Source organism: Anas acuta, chromosome 11 (genome assembly GCF_963932015.1).
Source record: "Anas acuta chromosome 11, bAnaAcu1.1, whole genome shotgun sequence".
In the NCBI taxonomy this organism is placed as follows: domain Eukaryota; kingdom Metazoa; phylum Chordata; class Aves; order Anseriformes; family Anatidae; genus Anas; species Anas acuta.
The window spans coordinates 7308104-7320119 of NC_088989.1; the positions used below are offsets into that span (position 1 = coordinate 7308104).

At 50.0% G+C, this 12016-nt stretch overlaps 1 long non-coding RNA gene across 1 annotated transcript; it reads left to right on the forward strand.

Annotated features, from left to right (window-relative positions):
* The first annotated feature begins 4142 nt into the window (after positions 1-4142).
* LOC137862552 (uncharacterized) lies at positions 4143-11241 on the forward strand. Its single transcript, XR_011100398.1, has 3 exons — positions 4143-4326; positions 9261-9335; positions 10246-11241. It is a non-coding gene; the product is annotated as an uncharacterized lncRNA (long non-coding RNA).
* Positions 11242-12016: the final 775 nt, after the last annotated feature.

Below are 12016 nucleotides of genomic sequence, written 5' to 3' on the forward strand. Positions count from 1 at the left end.
GAATATAGACTTGTCTTATGGTGCTCTAGTTTTCCGGGTTATGTTAACTGCTGTTCATTACCAAGTGGAAGTCTCAGTATTGCCTACTGCCTAACACTTCAGAGACCGGCTGCAAACTGCTCCTGCCCTGGCCGACCACCGACAGCATCGCCCTGGTCGAGAGCCACATCAGCGGGGCTCAGCTGTGTTCTGGTGGACCCGAGTTTTTCCTCCGTGTGCTTTCAGCCATCGGGGTAGCAGCAGGGTCACAGGTGATGCCGCTTGTGGAAGTGGTCTCTGGCATCCTCACCACCTCCCAGTGGAAATTCGGGAGGACGGAGGGGACCCGTCTCCTCCCCGCTGCAGGAGCATCCCCGCAGAGCGCGGGGACCCGGCGTTGCCTGCCCACAGCAGCAGCTGCAGGAAAAACGTGAAGCTGGATGTCTCCACACCACAAACTATTGCTAGGAATTTTTTTGTCGTTTGTAAAGGACAATGTGATAATTATTATTCCTTCAAAAAGAAAATGAAAAAAAAAAAAGAAATGACACTTAAGTATATTTAAAAAAATAATGTTTTTTTTTTTTTTTTTCCAGTTGGAATAAATGGAAGTATTCATCCAAAGGGAAGAGTCTCATGAGTATGATTTTACTCTGAAGGTGTGATGGTTAACTGGGGAGTACGGGGCTGTATTTCCACCAGGCCAGTGCTACAATTAAAGCATGAGGATCAACAATTATAGCATGAGGATCAGCTCCATCCCATCCCTGACTCCTCTGGTGGGCAGGGAAACCCAAGGCAGGAGGCTCTTGCCCCCAGGGCTGCTGCCCCCACTGCTGGCTTGGTGTTTAAAAATCCCAGATCTTCACCTGGGGCAAGTCAGCGCAGCTCAGCTGAAATCCCCAGCACTGCTCTGTTTTGTGCCGAGCGAGATTTCAACCTGTAATTTATAAATAACAGCCTTCTCCTCAGAAAGATCACAGATCTTTGCATGTTTTCCCAAACAGGCCTGGTAAGGAGGGTAGGGGTATAGCTTTCAGTGACAAGTATGACACTAACTACAGGTTATTATATAATTGGCTTTTAATATGTACAATTTAATTCTTTGTCACTGATTAAAAGCACAATGAATGTTGTCTATCAGCCCTAAGTACCTCGTGCAGCTGAGCTGCCTGAGGACTAACCACTGTTTGTACAGCAAACCCTGAATCGCTCGGCAAATGACAGAGAACTAATCCCTCGCTGGCTTGTTTAACCGCTTGTTGCCTCTCCAAAAATTGAGCTTGAGCAGTAGCTGCTTCTGCCTGCTGTCCAGCAGGGTTAAAGCATTACTGACCGTCGGCAGGGCTGCACCTTTTCCCATACTGTTCCTATAAGGGTAGCTCTGGCGATGCTCCCCTCTGTCGTGCCTTTTGCCAGCCCAACGTAAAGACCTCACACCGCATTTTGGAAGGCAGAAAGCCCCAAGTCGGTTTGAATTTCAGCAATAAAAGCGTAAACCAGCTAAACCCAACTTCAGAATCATTTTTACTCTTCATATGGGCTCCAGAAGTCCCATACAATTCTGCACATGGGGAAAAAGAAAATTTCATCTTTTTTTTTTCTTTTTTTTTTTTTCCTTCTCCTTGTTCAGGCTATGATTAACCATTTCTGACAAACCCACTGAGCCTGAGGGCTGGAGCTACAAGCCCGTGAAATTCTGCTCCCTCGCCATCTGGCCCCGCTGGGTTACCCTCGTGCACCTGCTGCCTGCAGGTTGCTGGCGGCCTGGGGAGCTGGGGGCACCTTGGGGCACCTTCATGGTCATTTCTGTCTTCCCCAGCTCCAAAAATTTGGTTAACATGGCCCCAGCTGATGCAGATGAGTGCCAGGCAGTGGGGGAGGCGTGGATGCTGCTGGTGTAGGGGTTTTGCCAAGGAAGTCCTCTCCAGCTGTGGTCAGGCTGGCACAAAATCAGCCCTGCTACAAGAAAATAATAAATAAAAAATCTGTTTAGGCCTATTGCTGCCACAGTTTTCTTCCATAAAACATCTTTTTTTTTTTTTTTTTTTTTTTTTTTTGAGGTCTGGGCTGTCCTCATTCTGCAGATTGCTGCCTCCTACTAGGTTACCATCCTCCACGGCCAGGAGAAGCTCATTAGCTAAGAGCAATTCCAGGGCGCTATTTTAAAGTCTAAATGCCCTGACTTTTTCTTTTTTTGGGGGTGGGGATATCCCATTTGCTCACACCACCTGACGTGATGTTAAAGAGTAGACTTTATGCAGCCTACTTTCAGTCTAGATCCTTAAATCTATTTAGGAATTCAGGTCCTGTTTGAGTACAAGGGGAAAGGGGGAATTGGTGGCCAGGGATGCTGAGGGCCATGAAGAAGCCACAAGAGAGCTGGCACCTGTTTCCAAAAGTATCTGCGAGCCATCACGCTGAAATACCAGCTATTTTCCACAGCTATTTCTATTCTACAATACTAAAAATAAAAATTAAAATTAAATAAAAGCCTTTTATTCCCAGTCAGGTACTGCTGGATGCTGACACTCACTTGCTAAACATCCAGACACCACTAGAGCCACAGCTGGTGCCAAGAATGCCCATCTGCAACTCCCAGCAGGAAAAAAGAAGGGAATAAAGGATGAAGTTTCAATCATTCAAGTCTCTGCCTCTTGGCACGGACCCGCTGGGCTGGGTGCATCCCCCTGTGCTGCTCCACCTGGGGTGAGCAGTGACCCGAGAGCTCCTGCCTGCTGCTCCACCTCGCTGCTGCTCCCCTCCTTATTAACAGCACAACGAGTCACCGACATCCCTGTTTTAGGCAAAAACCGCAGCCGTTTGCTAAAGCACTCCCAGGAGAGTTTTCCCGTTGTAAAAGCAAATATTTATATCTGCTGCGCTCTTGGAGGCTCTGGCTACGATCAGTTCTTAAAGTGAGATTTAGCTGAAAGACCTGATTTATTAAAATGGATAAACAAAGCCCTGTGAAGCGAGCTAATTCAGCCTAAATAAAGCATTAAGCTCTGAAGAGCGCCCATCACACACACACACACACGTGCCCATACACACCCAGATGCACACACAGCCCGGCGCCCCGTCCCCTGGGCCATGATCCCACATCAGCTTCACCCCCACGGCCAGGCTTTGTGTACATTAGGCTACGTATAAATAAATTTATATTTATATAAATTAACACGTGCAGGGACTGGTAACAGCTCCAGCCCTACAGCCAGCTGGCCCTGGCCACCCCTGCCCAGCTGCTGGCTCTGCCAGGGCTCGGTGCCTCAGTTTCCCCAAATCCAAAGCTCCAGCACAATTACGTTTTTACCCACAAGGAGAATAAAAATCCTAGATTATTTAAATCCGCAATTCCTTTCTGTAAGTTGGTCTCTAATTGTCAATTATTTGCTCACAAGCACTCTTACGGCTGGCGCTGGAGCAGGCTGAAGCAGCTTTTATTTTGGTACTCGGTTTAATGAGGCTTTTTGGAACAGCGGGGCAGGGGCAGCATCCATTCTTGCTGCTCATCACATATTCATTATTTACATTGCCCGTATCCCAAGTAACTTGGCCCAGAAAACAAATAAACAAAAGCTGAAGGGTACACAAAACATCTGGAGGTGCTGCCGTTGTTCCTGATCGCTCGCAAGGCACGAGGGCACGGCGATGGACAGGGCCCGTGTGCCTGCTGAGCCAAACGGGGGGGGGTTGCCAGGGTGAGGACCCCATCCATGGTACCCCATGGGGCTGGAGGTGCCCCTCTCTTGCTCATAAATGAGCCTCATCATTTGGAAAAAAAAAAATAATTAAATATAATGACATCATTTCTAATGGATAAGTGGAGTTTAAATAATCATTTATTTATTTTTCGTACATTTGTTTTTGGCATCTGAGGGGCACGTGGGGGGAGATGCTGAGCGAAAGGCTTCGCCACCAGGCTGGGAGGAATCAGAAGAAGCCCCCAGCCTCCTCCAGCCCCAGCCGGATGGGTTCGATCACCCCTTGACGCTGAGCCAAGAGGCGATGCAGGGAGGTTTCTGGTCGGAGCGGGGAGGCAGCAGCCTTGGGAGCTCTTGGCCCCTGATAGTAAATACAGCTGGTCACATTAGAGCTCTTGAATAATTTATGGGATGACTCTTCAAAATAGTAAATCCTCCCCCCCCCTCCCCTCCCCTTGAGCCTGCTCCATCCTTCATCAGATGGTGTGGCTGGTGAGCGGTCTATGAATATTTAAGGAGTTTTACTAAATTCATAGAACCTTGTAAAAAACGGTTTAAAAATGTTGAGCGAAATATTTGCATGTTGCGTTTCGCACCAGCTGCGCAGCTACAGGGGCAGGACAGGGGAGCCAAGTGAGTGCTGGTGTAAAATTGCCTTTATTTGGGGCCAAATGGGAAGGGAAGGGAAGGGAAGGGAAGGGAAGGGAAGGGAAGGGAAGGGAAGGGAAGGGAAGGGAAGGGAAGGGAAGGGAAGGGAAGGGAAGGGAAGGGAAGGGAAGGGAAGGGAAGGGAAGGGAAGGGAAGGGAAGGGAAGGGAAGGGAAGGGAAGGGAAGGGAAGGGAAGGGAAGGGAAGGGACGTTTCCAACAGTTTGTTTCAGGTTCTGTAACGGTGGGGGTGAGTTTCCCCGCCTGCCTCCACCACCTGGCCGGGCGGTGCTGGCTGAGGGCCGTGCTCAGAGGAAGCAGCTCTGTGCATATTTATGAAGGTGATCGCTGGTGGTGAAAGATGCAAAGCGAGGAAGTTGATTTGGGATGCACGAAGACCTGGAGCAAACAAGCGCCGCTCCCCGTGGAGGCTTTATGGCAGCCCCCAAGGCCTCCAGCTTTAGTGCTGCTCGCTTCGTAACAGCCCCTGGCTGGGGGAGAGGAAAGAAAGGTGAAAGTCTCCCAGAATCGCTTTCATAATTCCGAGTTTCAAACTAATGGTGATGAGGACGTCAGTGCTGCTGAGCATCCGCTGGGCTCTCGGTGTAAAACGCCTTGTATTCATCTCAAGTGTCAGGATGTGCAAGAAATTTTCAGGTGCTTGTCTGGATCCCCGTTTGTATGCAAATGACGCTGTAAAATCTCTTAGTCTGAAAGAGCTGATTTTAGCTGGTGTCAGTCAAAGTACGGCGGCTTGTCAGAACCGAGATGCTTTGATTCTTCCAGGTCAAAACAACCCCAAATTCCTGATGGAATCTGCAGGCGGTTTAGAGACATGACGGGCAAAATGAAAATGTTTTAAACCGTTTTCCTTTTTGAGGAAATTAATGTCTGGGGATGTTCAGGCAGTGCCTGGGGTTTGCAGGATGGTTTCGGGGACCAGCCTGAGATTCACAGGCTACTGGGATGGGGCTGGCAAAAAGCACCTGGCTGGTTGTTTTACCTCATCACAGAGCACGTCTTGCTGCAAAAGACAAAGAAGACAGGCAGTGCCCTGCAGTGAGCACCCACCTCCAGCTCTGAAACAGACGGGGTTGCATTTGCAGAGGTGAGCACAATGCGCTTGCAGCCACACAGGCGGTTCTGCATCGCGGCCCCTATCATTTACATGAGGAGCTGCGAGGAAATAACATATTTTAATAACAGCATGCCTGTATCCCTCGAGGACTGGCTGATAAGGCAGTAATCAAGTTTCACCAACACGGAGCCGGATTCCACAGCACTCGTTCCCGAAGATAAGGCAGGCCTGGGGATGGCGGGGCACCCTCTTCCCACCGGCACGCGTGTGCTCTTCCAGAGAAGTGATTTCCCCATTACCCACTGCATCAGGCTGCAGCCGGGATATCTAAAGCCACATCAGCTCCCGACGTGCTTTCATCTAATAGCCCTGATAACCACATTGGCTTCGTTTTCATCCTGCGTTATTAATTCGCGGCGCCTCGGGGAAGGAAGAGCCTCACGAGCAGTGGGAGCGGACCACATACCGCAGCGTAATGCCTTCCTCTCGCTGGTGCTCCACGGTTACTTCTGCAGCAAGGGCCTGAGAGAGCTGATTTGCAGCCAGCAGCAGCATCCCAGGGCCCTGCCTGCCTGCAGAGCAGAGGAGAGGTGGCTGCACGGAGCACAGAGGGAGGTGAGGTTAAATCATGCAGCAGGGAAAGGCGCCTGGGCCCTTCTGCACCACCCATGCTGCTCACACTCCTCATGCTTTCCCCCAGAGCATGGTCAGGGGGACGTTTTCTCAACACAACCTCACTCTTCATTGATTCCCTCAGATGCTGGGTCCCTGAATTTGAGGCTTTCAGAAGGCTGAATTTCTGGTAGGGGGGTTTACGGCTGGCTGCCCCCGCTGTGCTGCCCCATTTGCATGAGCAAATTTGAACCTTGGGATGGGCAAGCTCCTAGGCAGGAACGTGAATGCCTGCTTGTCACTGTGCAAATAGAAACGTGCAAACGTGGCCCATGCCAGACCATCAGGACAAGCACGAGGATGAATTCACTGAGGCATTAAAGATATAATAGCTCGGTGCTACATAACTTTGTCCTAAATTAAGCACACGGAGTGGGTAGCTGGTAGAAAGCTCTGTTGGACATGTGGTGGTGGTGCCTGCAAACTCCAGTTTGGAAAAGTGGGAAAAAAAGCCCAACTGTTTCCCTTGACTTCGTCTACATTTTCAAGGTCAGTCATCGCGTCCTGTGTATGGAGAAGAAAATGCTAACACTTCTCCAGCTGTTCCTAGACAACTGAAATCTGCTGCTTAATTCCTGGGCCATTTGGTCCCCGTCTCCAACTTTCAGCTAAAAATGTACTGATCTCTAAAAGGCTGAGGCAAGAAGAGGAAAGAGCTTTTCATGTTCTCGAAAAAATACAAGGAGACACAAGTTCCTGTGAGATTTTTTACCTCCTTCACGCCATACCTTCAGTCCCATAATTAGGCCTCCTGTCATTTCTTTTGATGCTCTGCTCCACTTATCCATGGCTTTCTGACCCTGTTTCCATATCTGGTAAGATTTTTTTTCCATTACTGCTCTCAAAAGAAAAAAAAAAAAAAGGTACTGTTGACCTTCACTCCGAGGACTGGAATCAGTAGGAACTGCACTAACTTTGTATGTCAGGGGATGGTCGTGGCCTTGGAGCAGGACCTGGCAGAGCAGGCGCTGTGCAGTGCCCCAGGTGTTACCTTTGTCGGCTCTCTTTGGCACACCTAAACCTGCCAAACACAGGCTGTGAGCACACAAAGCCGAAGGGGCCAGGCATCCAGGTGGACACGCAGTCATCCTGCGTTCAGGTGAGGGCCAGGATTTATTACCAGTGAAACCTCCCAGCCCCTGAGATGGCACAGGCTTCCCGTCAGGTATCAGCAGCGGGCCCATGTCCCCAAATGCCAGCTCTACGAGTAGCTTAGCCGTGTGTAACCCCCTCACCTTCTTGTCTGGGGGCTGTTTGTTGAGAAAATTGGAGTATCTGCTGCATGGAAGCCAGCCACCCGCTGCCAGGTGACCTTTACGGTGCCACCCATCAATGTGCTCTCAGCTGATTTCTGTCAACTCCACGCCTGCCACGCAGCCACAGCCCCTTTGAGGAGGACACAAAAACCCAGGAGCAGCTCTGGGCCAGGTCAGCAGGGCCAACACGAGAGCACCCCGCAGGGCTACTTGGGCCTGAATTTCGGCGTGGTGAATTCCTCCCCCATCTCTATCTGCAGGTGTAGGTCCAGGCTCGCCTCCCTCCCAAACCTGCAGCACTCGGGTGCCCTCCCAACCCGCCCAGCACCCGGTACCCGCTCTGATTTCACCGTCAGCCCTCCAGCAGCAGCACTGCCTCCCCTGAGCCCCCTGCTTCCTCCTGTCATGTCCCTGGGGAGGGATGCACGGTGAGGTGGTTGAGGAAGGCATCTTGCAGCCAGCCTGGGCATCGCCATGGAAACTCCAGCGATGCTCCCAGGCACTGTAAGTAGCCGCAGTTTTCGTGAGCACACTCACAAGTAGCAGCTGGGATCGGGTCCTTCTCGGTCGTCTCCAAAGGGGCAACAGGGTAGTGCTTAGGAAATTAAGGAGAGGCATCGAGCTACTTTCAGTGCTGTAATTGCTGCCACGATTCCTCTGCAGTAAGATCAGCCTCTTCCTTGAAATGCTCGATATTTCTCTGCTCTCACAGGTTTTGCTCTGCTAATGCTGCTCACTCAGTGCTGTGCTGCTGGAGCAGGCACTGGCCCTGCCACTGCTGGCATCCATCCCTCAGCACCCTAGGGCAGGACTTCACCACCTGCTGCTGCTCCAGAGCTGGGGGCATTTCTGTCTCACAGCTCACCCCACGCACCCCCAGCTCCTCTCCCCATGCTCCAGGACACTGGGGAGAGCAACTCACCTCGGTTTTAGGGTTAACGTGTTTGCATTCATCTCCCGAGCCTTGCTTTCACATCTATAACTCATTTTCCAACGTCTTCAAGCAAATTTCACACTGTTGGAAAAATGTCAAGGGTTTAATCTGATATGTGTGATATTTACTGGTGCCACTAGGGAGAGAGATGATCACATCTTCCACTTCCCATCACATTTCTTACGAGAGTGGAAGCGTACCAGGAGAATTCACCGGCTGCAGCTACACATCGTGTATGCAAATGAACATAAACCACACTGAGGAGCACAGACAAATAACTTCGGATGTAAGAAACCCAAGGAGGAGCTTATGAGATGAAAGCTTATTGTGTTTTTTTTTTCCCCTTGATGGGCTTAGGATACGTGGCTGCACCAACCAGCCTCGCCACAGCTGCAGTTTAGCTGCATCATGAAGCAGGACTTGGAGCCCAGGGCTGGATTCCTGCAAGCCTTGTGCCTGGTGACAGATGGCTTAAGAATGAAATTAGAGGTAGCAGGAAATAGGCGGACGGATAAAAACCTCAGTGAATCAGTACCGGAATTTTTCCTCAGGCAAATTTATTACCTGGAATATTAGGAGGAAACAATTCCTCCAAATCCTCAAAAATCCAGAGGGGAATGATCTGTGAAGGAACCAGCCCTGGAAAGCCCACCTGAGGGTGAGTGGTGAAATCACAGGTGAGGAGGATGTCCTGGGCTCCCCACCCTGCCTGAGCCTCGCCTCCTCTGAGGGAGGATTTGGGCAAACCCAGAAATTAATTCTCTCTAAAAATTGGTGTTTTTTTTACTATTATTTTTAAGGGAGAGATCCCCATTTTAGAGCCTCAACCCATGCAGGGCTCTATCTCTTTTTTTTTTTTTCCCAGTTGCTAAACACTGCACAAGAAAATGAGCCACAAGCAAAATGCAGGCAAGGCAAAACTTCAAACGAGCCCTAATTACACTAATTGCCTCCTCTTCGGCTCACAGGTGAGCTGCGAGGGACCAGGGAGGCAGAAATGCAAGGGAGACCCCAGCAGCGCCTGCATCTCGGGAAGTAAATGCTGTATTTTAAAGATCTTTTTGTGGTGAGCACAGAAAATGCTGCCTTTGGGTTGGTCCTCCCCTGACTGCCTGCAAGCAGGGGCAGTCGATGTGCTTGTGGGGAGAGGATTGAGCATTTTGGGTGTGTAAAATGCATGTACGTGGATATGTCATCCCCGCCTGGCTGGCTTCAGAGCAGCCTCCCCAGCCCTCAGTGTTAAACTCCGCTGTTATTAATGCAGGGCATTCTGCTGATGGCCAGATATCAATCAATATTATTGACTTCAGTAAATTTTGTGCCAAGCTTATAAATATAATTTAATTTCACCCAGACCAAAGGAAAAAAAAAAAAAACAACAACAAAAAAAACAACAAACACACACTGCATGAAAGCAATATTCCTAAGGATTCATTTTGGACAGACATCCGGATCTCAGAAATAGGACTTGAAGTGTTTGTGGCGAGGAATATGCTTAATTAGATTCATGTCTGAGAAGTCCCCAGCTGTTCTGCAGACAAACAGAAATATCCGAGATTTCTTCCAGCTCTGTGGAGACACAGAGATTGGCTTCTCTCCCTGTTGCCCCAGCCTGAGAGATCTGCACGTATGATTATTACCCGGTGCTCTGGTTCAGACAATGTGAGATGCCACACAATCTCTGAGCACACAGCAAATATCCCAGCATTTGGTTTCATGATTACTTCCACCCCGTTCGCTTCGGCATCTAAAAAAGCCTTTGCTTTTTTTTTTTTTTTTTTTTTTTTTCATGTGAAAGGCTTTCTGGAAGTTGGACATAACACGCGTTCATTATGAAATGAAAATACCTCATGTGTTCAGGATGGAAAAAAAAAAAAGCCCTGGCTTTAAAGAGAGCTTTGTAAGCTTATTAAAAACAAGAGCGCTCACCATGCCTATCTCTCTGCCAAATGAAAAATTCCCTCTTCTCTTCTCAGGCTTGTGAGTGGCTTTGTGTACCCAAGACATCTCTTTGCAGTGTCCAGAACATTCCCATCGTTAGCCTAGATTGGGATAAAATGAGATGCCAGGAGGGGACTGCAGAGCAGCCACACCTGGACCCCACCACCAGGGAGGTGAACCCACTGCTGATAAAGCCTTCTCAGCTCCCAGACCTTTGGACAAAGCCCCGTGCTGCAGGTTACTGTCATCCCCAAACCTCACGTCTGGGGTGAAGCCAAGACGAGCCCCGTGTGCCAAAACCAGCCATAAACACCGCTGCTCGGCAGGAGAAGCGAGCCGTGACCACGCTGCCTGGATCTGCATCCACAGGGCATGGGGCAGAGTCCAAATACAAAGGAAAAATGCAGACTGGGAGCTGCAGCCACGATTTCCAGGCTCATCCCATGTCTCGCTCCCTGCTGCTCTGTTTCTGGGGGTCCTGCCACAGGCAGTGGGAGCACGGAGGCAGGGGGCATGCAGCAAGCAGCAGCTCCCTGGGAAAATGCACCGTGCATCCCTGATAGAGCACATCCAGCCGGGAACTCAGGGGCAGAAAGGGCATCCTCTCTACTAGAAATGAATACAAAACTGAGCCCCAAGTGGGCCATGAGGGACACAAGGGACACGGCTCAGTGTGGGCAGTTTCCCCTGAGCCCAACACTGCTGCCTCTGCCCAGTGCCAGCAGAGCTCACCTGCTGGGGATGGAGGAGCAAGCCAACGCCCTGATCAACCTGGTATTGAAAACTCATTTCCCAAAAAAGAAGCTGGAGGAGGACACAGCTTTGCAGGAGGAGACACAGACTTTTCTAGCTGGCTGGGGACAGACATCTCCCCCGGGTGGCTCACACATCTATCGCAGCCTCCTCCCTTTCCTCCTCCTTCGTCGTAGCCACGTGGATTATCTGAACTCTCCCCTTCCCCCAGCACATCATTTCCATTTATCTTCTAGGCAATTAAGACTGTTTAAAAGATGATCACTTTGGCCTTTAAAGCATTTTTTTCTGAAGTGCTTCAAATATTGTGGCAGTCTGGGTGTTTTCTGTTTCAGTAACGGGCTGGTAATTGTAATTAGTTTGATCGTGGGGCAAACTCCAAATCTGCTCTGAATGCGTTCCTTTGAATCTGGTTAAAAGGCGCTGTTTGAGCTGACAATCATTTTGACTGCAGCGTGTGCGAAAGACTCAAATTTTCAGCTTACGGGAAAGGCTCGGTTTACTACCGGGCTGAGAACCCGTTTCTGAGCTCGCTGGCATCTCTGGGTGCGACCGAGAGCCAGAGCAAATATTTCTCTGGGCTCCCACTTCCACGTGGTGTGTTTTAGGTTACACCGAAGTGGATTCACGGGAGGAAGCTGGGGGCAGTGGGGGAGGCCAGAGGAGGTAAGCACGAGGGGAGGCAGTGCGCAGAAAAATGGAAGGAAACGGCCAGCTGAAGAAAAAAACAACATCAAGAGCAGAAACGACCAGGGAGGGGTGCATATGGGAAGGTTGAGTAGGCTGTGCAATAAGGCAGGAGCTGTTTGTACCAGGCTGAGCACACCTGTAATATCAGGCTGCTGGGAATTCGAGTAGGGGCAGCGAGTTTCCTTGTGCCAGGAGAAGAGAACCCATCCTAACAGCCCTTCTGCGAGTCAAGTGTCCTTTCCAAAGGCCAGAACATGCTGATTCCTTCAACTAAGAGATGCTCCTGCCTTCCAAATCACTTCCAAGGCAATGTGCTGAATGCAATACGTGTTATATCAGCCTGCTGCACCTGTACAGCACTGC